At 47.1% G+C, this 10645-nt stretch overlaps 1 long non-coding RNA gene across 1 annotated transcript; it reads right to left on the reverse strand.

Moving 5' to 3' along the window:
• Positions 1-6867: 6867 nt before the first annotated feature.
• LOC308480308 lies at positions 6868-9718 on the reverse strand. The gene is made up of 3 exons (XR_013988019.1): positions 9661-9718; positions 8760-8839; positions 6868-7271 (listed from the first exon to the last, which is right to left on the reverse strand). It is a non-coding gene; the product is annotated as an uncharacterized lncRNA (long non-coding RNA).
• Positions 9719-10645: the final 927 nt, after the last annotated feature.

Genomic DNA, 10645 nt, shown 5'->3' on the forward strand with positions numbered 1-10645 from the left:
TTACTGATAATTCCAAAGCCATCCAAAAGCAAATCTGTCATTTGCAAAATCTTACACACCACATTAAACAGGACGTTGGACTGTCTGGCCTGTGGGATTCATTCACCCAGTGGCTCACTGGCTGGTTGCCAAACCTGAATTGGCTTCATAATCTCTTTCAATATGCCATTGTCATAGTATGTATATTGATTTTGCTATGTTGGTTCCTCCAATGCATTCCTGGACTCATAAGTCTTTTGTCTCGGCTTCTCTCTCCCCCTCAGCCACCCAATAAAATCATTGCTGCCTACTTTGCGAAATTGCAGCATCAGCAGTAAACATTAGGGATGATGTGGGCAGACTTATTTCGGGCATGCGCTGGCATACCTCGCATCCCGAAGTATTTTTGTCCCATCTGTGAGGAGAACCTGAGCTTACAGGGTTAAACAGCTCAGAGTGTACGCCCTGCCTACTGTTGGGAGGGGGGAAATTCTGCGTCATTTCTGAGAGTCTCCAGCCTTTGTCTCTCTCTACTTTCGCTTTTGAGGAGAGAGGACGTGTTTTCATGATGCTGTTCGCTGTGATAGATAATGGATAGTCTGCTGTAAATAAAACTGCTTTTAGCTGCTAAGATCCTGAGTGGACTTTATTTAAGCACACTGAAGCATGCACTGGAGTTTTTGCAGCTTTCTCTTACCGCTGCTGATCTCTGCTTTTGCTCAGAGCATCGGAATGTGGAGTTTGGAATGCAGAGGCCTGGCCAAGAGACTGCGCAGCCAAAGCGGGCCGGACGCCAGGCTTATCTGAGCAATAAATCAATCTCCTTCAGACCATCAACCCTGGCGAACTTATTTTGGGCATGCGCTGGCATACCACGTATCCCGAAGTATTTTTGTCTTATTCACCCAGAGCACCTCGCAAATAAGAAAAGAAAGGGGGAGATGAAGGGAAGCATTGCCACATGACTGCGGCATGATGGGAAGCTTTGCTTCTGCACATAACTGTGGCATGATGGGAAGTCTTGTTTCTAAGCTTTACTTCTGCTCACGCTGCACAAACCGTGCTGATGCTAAGACATTCCCTCATCACCCTGGTACGTTCTGTTCACCTTGAGTTCACACCATATCAATCTGTACTTATCCCTCTGTGTACATTCCTTTTCGTACCACCCTGGTACGGGCAGTCCATTAGTAGCACCACATCGATCATGATAAGAAGGAAACCATGCCTGTCTAAACTCCGCGTTCCTTTTCCCAACCTTTAACCTATCGATGATTAATGTCTTATATGCAATAATTAATGTCTTATATGCAACCCTTGCTTTGTACTTATGTTAACCAATCAGCAACAAGCACATACGTGGCAAACGCTGTAATATCCAATAAAAGGGACTCTCCGGGGCTTGCTCGGAGATGCCTCCCGTATGACACTTACCTACTCGTCTGTCGTTCATTTCAACCCAACAAAGGAGGGTTCCAGCATGTACAGTAAAATAATGGGTTGAATAAGGTTGCATTTCAAGGCATGTGGTCAGAGGTGAGATAGTTGGGTGAAAGCAGGTGGTCGGGTAGAGAATGAACAGGTAACATGGCATATATTTTACCTGTACTGTATAGTTTGTGTTCTGGTAGAAATTCTTTCAGCTCTGTCTGGTAATGCCGTCTGTCCAGCTGGGAATCTGGGTGTGAGCCTCTGTACTTCAAGTATACCTGAAGGAGCGTGTCCACCCCCATCGTTCTGCCCAGACACTGAGGTCCAGCTCCAAGGGCCTTCTGGTGGTTACCTCTGTCAGTATTTGTTTGGACTGGGTGTTCATCAGTATGCAGATGACACCCAGCTCTACCTCTCCTTTAAATCAGAACCAGTGAAGGCGGTGAAGGTCCTGTGTGAGTGCCTGGAGGCGGTTGGAGGATGGATGGCGGCTAACAGATTGAGGTTGAATCCTGACAAGACAGAAGTACTGTTTTTGGGGGACAGGGAGCGGGTTGGTGTGGGGGATTCCCTGGTCTTGAATGGGGTAACTGTGCCCCTGAAGGACCAGGTGCGTAGCCTGGGAGTCATTTTGGACTCACAGCTGTCCATGGAAGGTGACCCGGAAACTGCAATTAATCCAGAATGCGGCAGCTAGACTGGTGACTGGGAGTGGCCGCCGGGACCACATAACACCAGTTCTGAGAGATCTGCATTGGCTCCCAGTACGTCTGACAAATGTCTTCCTGGGAGAAAGCCTGCTTGGTCCTTATGAATCTCTTCCATCAATACTTTCTTCAGCCTTTTAGCCAGAATGTCAGCAAAAATTTTGTAATCCACATTAAGTAACGATATAGGGCGGTAGTTCTTAAGTTGCGTCTTTTCTGTCTCTATTTTCGGTATAAGTGTAATATAAGCTTCTTTCCACGATTCTGGTGCCTTTTTCCCCTCTAAGATTTCATTGCAGACTTCCTTCAAAGGTTGTAATAACCACTCCTTCAAAGCTTTGTAGTATCTGGAAGTCAGCCCGTCCGGTCCCGGAGATTTGCCCAGTTGCATATTTTGAATGGCACCTTCTATCTCCTGTTCAGTTATTTTCTGATTCAAAACTGTTTTACTTTGATGAGAAATTTTTTGTAATCCATGTTTCTTAAGAAAATCGTCTATGTCTTTTTCTTTCTGTGGCCCTTGTGCATATAATTGTTTAAAGTATCTCTGGAAGCAGTTTCTAATTTCATTTGGGTTGGAGATGTTCTTTCCTTCCACCTTAAATTTGTAACTGTATTTAATTTTTGTCTTTTCTTGATTTGCCAAGCCAATAATTTACTACATTTGTCTGCTGATTCAAATGTCTTTTGTCTCATTTGTTTAATTTTCCATTCTATTTCTTGATTCATTAGTTCCAAATACTGTGTCTGATATAACTTAATTTCTCTCAAAATCTCCTGAGACTTTGGTTTGGATCTTAATTTCTTTTCCCCTTCTTTTATCTTTTCCAGGATCTTGTCCTTTTTCTCACTTTGGATTCTCTTCTTTATTGCATTCTGTTGTATCAAGAATCCTCGCATAACTGCTTTGCTTGACGGGGACGCATACTCTCCATGCTGTTAATCACAGGCAACCAGCTTTCAGGCAAACTTGAAAGGATAATGTAGGTTTGGTCAGTCTCATCATAACGCTTACCTCTCTGCTGTAGTTGAAGAAACAGATTTCAGCGTTTGAAGATGAGTTGCCAAACTCTCTTCAGCCTTCTGGTCAGAGAAATGATAGTTCCAGCAGTTTCTCTGACATGCATTGCCCTTAATAAATTCCAGCACTCAAACATTGTGCTGGCATTTGCTACATGCAATAACTGAGAGTTGCTGAAACACAGCATAATTTGGGCACGAGCCCTTTCATCCAGCCGTTTTTCCTCAGCAGAGTCAGTTCTCAAAACCTCAGTTTCAACACAGTCCCACAGTCCATCTCTCCTTAGCAACTGCTGCATTCTAATTGACCAACTCAGCCAGTTGCTCTCTGAGAGAAGTTCAAAAGGGATGCCTCCCCCAATATTTACAACTTGGGAAGACTGGAAATCTGCCATCTCTGCTGGTGCTTGCTGAGCCCCTTCTGTGGGGCCTCCAGCAATCTCTCCTGACTCTCTCTTTAGAGTCCAACTAGATGGTCCTGGCTGGCACTCACTGGATTCTAGCTGCTGCCTCTGTTGACCCTCAGGTCCCGCCTGGCTCTGCAACTGGTGTAGCCGCTCTGTGAGTCGCCTACTGTGGTCCTCTAGCAGTTCAAGCTGTTTCAGTAGCCGACGCAGAGTGCTTTCCTGATCCTCAGATCCTAGCCGCTCCAGCGTCGCTGCAGACAGTTACAGCTTGCCACCAACTGCTCCAACACACAGCCACTGGCTCCATACACCACCAGGACTCACCAGCTCCCTGCTCAGATGCTGTCAGTAGTTTTGCACTCTCCACATGCTCAGAAACAATGGGCCCATAACCTGTCAGTGTTTGTAAAAAAAGGGGGGGTTCTGACCTCCCTTTGTCACCTCAGCCTGGTCCGCGGACCCTTATCGGCATATGAGTCCATGAGAAAAGTATCCTTGCAGAGTACTTTCTGCTTTTATTCTTAAAAGTCTTTCTGCAAAAGCGACTGACCAACTGTATACACACCAACACTTCTAGCTTTCACTAACCAACCAACCAACCAACCAACCCAACAACAAACTAACATTTCTCACTCTATATATACAACCCGGTGCAGGCCGCTGACCCATGCTGACCCAGCTTTTTAAGCATTAAGGAAACAGCGGCCAATTTTTATCCGTGACAACCTCGCTGCGAGATGCCAAGTTATAGGGAACCAGGCAGAGGGCCTTCTTGGTGGTGGCGCCCGCCCTGTGGAACACCCTCCCATCAGATGTCAAGGAAGTAAACAACTATCTGACTTTTAGAAGGCAGCCCTGTTTAGGGAAGTTTTTAATGTTTGATGCTTTAGCATGTTTTTAATGTTCTGTTACAGGACATGGGTGGTGCTGTGGCCTAGGGCTTGCTGATCAGAATGTCGGCAGTTGGAATCCCAGAGATGCGGTGAGCTCCCGTTGTTTGGTCCCAACTCGTCCAAGTGCAAGTAGATAAATAGGTACCGCTCCAGCAGGAAGGTAAAAGGTATTTCCGTGCGCTGCTCTGGTTCGCCAGAAGCGGCTTAGTCCTGCTGGCCACATGACCCGGAAGCTGGACGCCGGCTCCCTCGGCCAGTAAAGCGAGATGAGCGCTGCAACCCCAGAGTCGTTCGCAACTGGACCTAATGGTCAGGGGTCCCTTTACCTATACCTTTAATATTCTGTTGGGAGCCGCCCAGAGTAGCTGGGGAAACCCAGCCAGATGGGCAGGGTATAAATAATAAACTTGCTGCTGCTGCTGCACACACACACACACACACACACACACACACACACACACAGTCCATTTTTACCCCCATCCTCCTGCCTGATGAGTTCTGCAAGGGCAAAACCTGAGGCCAAGGACCCAGAGGAAGCTCTCTGGCAGTGCCACCCCCTGGGCTAGGCTGCTTCTAAGTCAAAAGTCAGCAAAGTCGGGGCTGGCTGAAAGAAAATTGGAAATGTGCAATTTTTGGGAAAAAAATATCTGAAAAATGAGGTCACTCCCTCCTCACTTTTCTGTTATTTCCCCAAATCTTCAGAAACAAACGGGGAGGAAAAGGGGGTGGAATTGGGGTGGTTTCTCCTCCCAAAAAACCTTTTTGATCCTTCTTCCAGGCCTTCACACCCCTAGGAAAAACTGGGGTTGGTCAGGCAGTGCCCCACCCTCTTCCGTAAAGCGCTTTGGGTTTCGAGTCCCCGGGCAACAACCAAAGCAAGTGCCAGGCCTTGTGTCTCTGTGGGGTCTCTTCCACCCATCAGTTCCTCACTTCTGATCTGAATATAACCAGAGTGCACTTAGCTGTCTCTTTGTTTCCTCCTCACTTGCAGAGCCAGCTGCATTGTGGCACCGGCGGGAGCTTTGATCGTAATTCCTCCGACATCAAAGCGTCCTCTGCGCTTTTAGTCTCTGAGCAAAAGGAGCTCTTCTAATGTGCCGTCTGCTAAGTTGACATCAAAGGGAAGAGGAGCCCGTGGGGAACTGGCACTAAACTGAGTCAGTCGGAGTGCGGAAAGTGGCAGCAAGAGAACTGCAATTGTCTAAACCAGCCTCCGCCAACGTGGCGCCCTCCGGGAACTACAAGTTCCATCAGCCCACAGCCATTGCCTGGGCCCCTCCCGATCTGTGGGGGTTTTGTGGGCGTGTTCTGCAATGGGCCAATGGTGCCCTGGGGCATCCCAAAGAGGATGGGGCTAGCTTGTTTTCTCCTGCTCTGGAGGGTAGGAAGTGGCTGGCTGCTTTCAGCTGGCTGCTCAGACCGCATGGCTCTCACCAGCCACTCCTGAGATCTTATACCAGCAATTTAGGAACTTTCCCCACTTTGTAACTAAGCAAAGTTTTACTGCCTGTGCAACTTTCTGAAGGGCACGAATCTGACCTTTGAAGAGTTTGCAAGTAAACATTTTTATTTTTTACTAGTAGTCCTTTTCCCACGCTGGTGGAAGAGAGAAACTTTGGAAAGAAACTTTTTAAGGAAATGTTTGGGAACTCACCATCGGAGCCAATGCCTAGGGGCCAAGAAATACAAAGCCTCTGTTTCTTTCTCCTCACATTATACACTGTTTTTGTTCAGGCTAGTCAGTAAAGTGCTATCTGGATTTATTTCTCTCTGGACTCCATCTGCATTATTTAAGTGACTTTGCTAACACATAAAGGCAGCTTTTCCACATCGATTGATTGGGGGCTGCCTGCACCATACTGTGGTCCTGTCTCTTTTAGCTGTGGCTTCCATTTTGCATTGTGCCACACACACACATCATGGCATTTTGTGACGGATGCCCATTGCACTTCCTTCAAATTCCATATGGGGCCATTGTCCCCAAAAGATTGGAGACCCCCGTACTAACATGTAAGCAATGCAGCTGCGTGCAAAGCACAGCCTTGGTTAGGTGCGAATATCTCAAGCAGTGAGGAGCTAGCTGAGAATTTGATCATTTAGTGCGATAGCGTCTCAACTTTGGAATTCTCTGCCTCTTGAGGCCAAGCAGCTGTTTTTGCCATATTCTTTTCGGTATCTGCCGAAAGTGTTCTAGTTCACACAAACCCGTCCAGAGGCTTAGAAAGTTGATGCAAGTTTTAATCTGTTTTAACTCTCTGCATGTTTTAAAGTATTGCAGATTATTCCTGATTTTGTCATTTCACCTTTTCGTAAACCGCTTTGAGGGGTGGGTGTGTTTGTTTGTTTGTTGAATCAAACAGTGCATAAATTTGACAAAGCAATTAAATAAAGAAATATCAAACACCACAACTCAGGAATGCAGCCCAAAGATTCTTTAATGAAACAACTTTCTTCTCACCCTTTAGCACTTAAAATCACCCCTGAAAAACTGCCCTTAAGCAGAATAAGCACTGCTATTTTCCTAGAAAAATAGGTGCCAGAACTCACCACAAACGCCTCCCTTGTTCTCTTAGAATGGCACCAACTGAGTTCCAGCTGAAAAAAGCCCTGATTGCAAGATCTAAAGATGTGCACAATTGAAGATACACCCCTGTGCATGATTGACCCCATCCCACTAAAGAGAACATAGAGAAATCAACCACCCGGGTTTCCCCGCCTTTTCCCCCTTCTGAGCGAAGCAAAGGGACCGCTCTGGCTTCCGTCGAAGGGTCTTCTCCAGCCACCCGAGGTCATCAGGGCCGGTAGTTCAGGTTGCAGCACCACATGGCAAATTTCTGTTTTTTAAAAAAGGCCAGGAGAGATTGGGTGAGAATGATGAACCTCCCATTTCACCATTGGATTCCACCCTCATCAACTCAGGCCCCTGTAAATTCTGGCACCTGAGGCAGAAAAGCCAAACAGTGGACACATGCCCTCAGGGGAAGGGGAATTGGGGCCACTGCATTACGTTAACACCCATTTACAGATAGGTAGCCGTGTTGGTCTGCCATAGTCAAAATAAAAAAGTTCCTTCCAGTAGCACCTTAAAGACCAACTAAGTTAGTTCTTGGTATGGTTAACACCCATGTCGCCTTTGTAAGAACTCCATCATTTAGTGTGGCAGCATCCAAACTTTGGAACTCCCGACCTGTGGACATCAAAGTGGCAGGACTCCTTTTTGCATCTGCTAAAAACATTCTTCTTTAGACAAGCCCATCCAGGTGCTTAGAAAGCTGACAGGACTTTTAATCTGTTTCAGTAATTAAACTTTCCGTATACATTTCCCTTGTACAATTATATTTCTTGCATTGTTACACATTCCTTGTACACATTTTCTTTTCTCTTTTTTGCAAGGCCCCTCTTTACCAATCAAAGAGGATATATAACTTTTATGAAATAATAAGCTCAGGGCACAATTCCTTTGGGAAGTTCTCCTGCACAGGCCCTTTTGGAATGAACGGGGGCATGGGGGGGGGGGAAGGTGGCAATGGAAGAAATCCTGGCCAACTGGGACCCTTTCAGGACACAGTAAAGGTAAAGGTAACGGGATCCCTGACCATTAGGTCCAGTCGTGGCCGACTCTGGGGTTGCGGCGCTCATCTCGCTTTATTGGCTGAGGGAACCGGTATACAGTTTCCAGGTCATGTGGCGAACCAGAGCAGCACACAGAAACGCCGTTGACCTTCCCGCCGGAGTGGTACCTATTTATCTACTTGCACTTTGAAGTGCTTTCGATGGGGATTTGAACCCCCGACCTTCTGATTGGCAAGCCCTAGGCTCTGTGGTTTAACCCACAGCACCACCCACGTCCCTCGGGACACAGCAGAAGGCACATAAATGAAATGAAACTTTACTATGGGAAGTGGAAAGCAGGATGGGTTGGAGAGGGAGCCTGACAGGGGCAGCTAAAGAGATCCTTGGTGGTAGTCAAGCTATAGCCAAAAGGTAGACCTTCCTCACCCCAAACTCCCCCCGTTCTCATGGCTACTAGCCAGAATGGCTCTGATCTGCCTCCAGAGCTGGAGTTAAAATACCAGAACAGAATAAAATTCACACAAGCATTTCTAAGCTCAACATCAAGAGGCAGGGAGTTCCAAAGGGTAGCTGCTGCCACACTAAATGATCAAGTTCTTATGAATACAGAAGAGGGATTATGGGACGCAGTGGTCTCCCCACATTATTTCCCAGTTCCCCTGTTTCTTATGTCCCCCATTCTCTCCCCAAACAGAGATTTAGGCACTCCCACCCAACACTGGTATACAAATTAAAGTCTCTCTTCTCACCGGGATAACAATGACGTCACGGCAGGAGGAACAGGCACAGTTTATGGGGAAAGGCCATGGGATTCCACCTCTCAGCCTCTCTGCAGGAGAAGATGGGGAATAAAAAAATTATTATGCAGTTATGGCTGTGCCCACATCGCAAGAGCTAAAGACTGATACCCCTGGCATTTTTGCCTTGGAGCACTTACGATACGATACAATATCTTTATTGTCATTGTCCCATACAGAACAATGAAATTGAAAATCTACATAAGACATTCAAAAACCCCTAAAAACTCTGAAACCCCATTTTAAAATACAATATACTATAGAGACTCCTTATGCTGTGTTTAGAACCAGAATTGCATTTGTGTAGAAATTGTTTTTCAGGCGGCTAGTCCTAGTCTTTATAACCCTGGACCTTCTTCCAGAAGGCAGAAGCTGAAAGAGATCATTTCCGGGGTGCGCACTATCCTGCGCTATCTCTGCAGCTTTCTTATGGCACCTGGAAGCATAGATTTGATCCAAGGTGGGAAGAGTGCACCCAATTATTCTCTCCACTATATACTGCAGAGAGGGAGTCCGGCCTGCATTTGATGCAGATAAAGTCCTGACCAAACAGCTTGGGTTTTTTAGAGTCCTCCAAGCCTTTGGCAACACATAATATTTGAGTTATTTTTTCTGCCACACTTTTTATTTTATTTTTTACCCACACGTAAGTTGCCAGTCTCGCAAGGTTTTCCATTGGGGGGCAAGTGAGGATTGGGGGGCCGCTGACATTCATGTCAAGTGTCCCCGAATGCTGGAACCTTTAAACCGACCATCCCCTAGATTTCGCTGCGGCGAAGTCGGAAGGAGATGCTTGAGGCGGTGCAAATCTCACCAGCCGTCTCAGCCAAACGCGCCCCTGAGCGACACTCACCGTTGAATAAGTTCTGGCAGTGTGTCCTTATCGGAAACAGTTCCTCTATCACGGAGCCCTGCGAAAAGAAAACCCTCCACACGTCAAGAGAGAGGCAGATGGGAATCATGGAACTGTGGACTTCGAAGGGGTCCCCAAGGGTCATGTAGTCCAACCCGCTGCAGTGCAGGAACCACGTCTAAAGAATCCACGACGCATGGCCATGCAGCCTCCAAATGAAGGAGAATGGGGCCACCTTCTGAGGCATTGCACCTTTCCTGCATTTGCTCTTGCTTTCCGTATAGGGAAGAAAGGGAGTGGGGCAGCAGGGTGAGTCGGAGACCACCAGCCTTTGGGCCAAAGGGGTGGACTGGATGCCTTTTGGGGTCCCTTTCAAAGCAAGTGGAAGGAGACTGGGGGAAAGGTAGGTAAGTAGCACTTCTACCAGGGTGTGTTGGATAATAATAATAATAATAATTTATTATTTGTACCCTGCCCATCTGTCTGCGTTTCCCCAGCCACTATGGGCGGCTTCCAACAAAGATTAAGAAACATTAAAAGCTTCCCTAAACAGAGTTGCCTTCAGATGTCTTCTAAAAGTCAAATAGTTGTTTAGTTCCTTGACATCTGAAGGGAGGGTGTTCCACAGGGCAGGTGCCACAACAGAGAAGGCCCTCTGCCTGGTTCCCTGTAGCTTTGCTTCTCATAATGAGGGAACCGCCAGAAGGCCCTCGGCACTGGACCTCAGTGTCTGGGCTGAACGATGGGGGTGGAGACACTCCTTCAGGTATACTGGGCAGAGCCCTGAATGGCATAGATCAAGAGTTGGGGGCTTTGGCAAATGCTATAATTTTAGAGGCATGAAGACCCCAAGGAAGACCACGGGGAGAACCATCGAGCCCAGAAACTGCAAGATGCAAGGCGGGAGCGTATTCTCTGCATTGCAACCAGCATCGCTTCAGCACCAGTTCCACTCTGCCATGGCTTCCCCTCAAGGAATCATGGG

The sequence above is a fragment of the Podarcis pityusensis genome (genome assembly GCF_964106645.2).
Source record: "Podarcis pityusensis genome assembly, chromosome: 6".
Lineage (NCBI taxonomy): Eukaryota > Metazoa > Chordata > Lepidosauria > Squamata > Lacertidae > Podarcis > Podarcis pityusensis.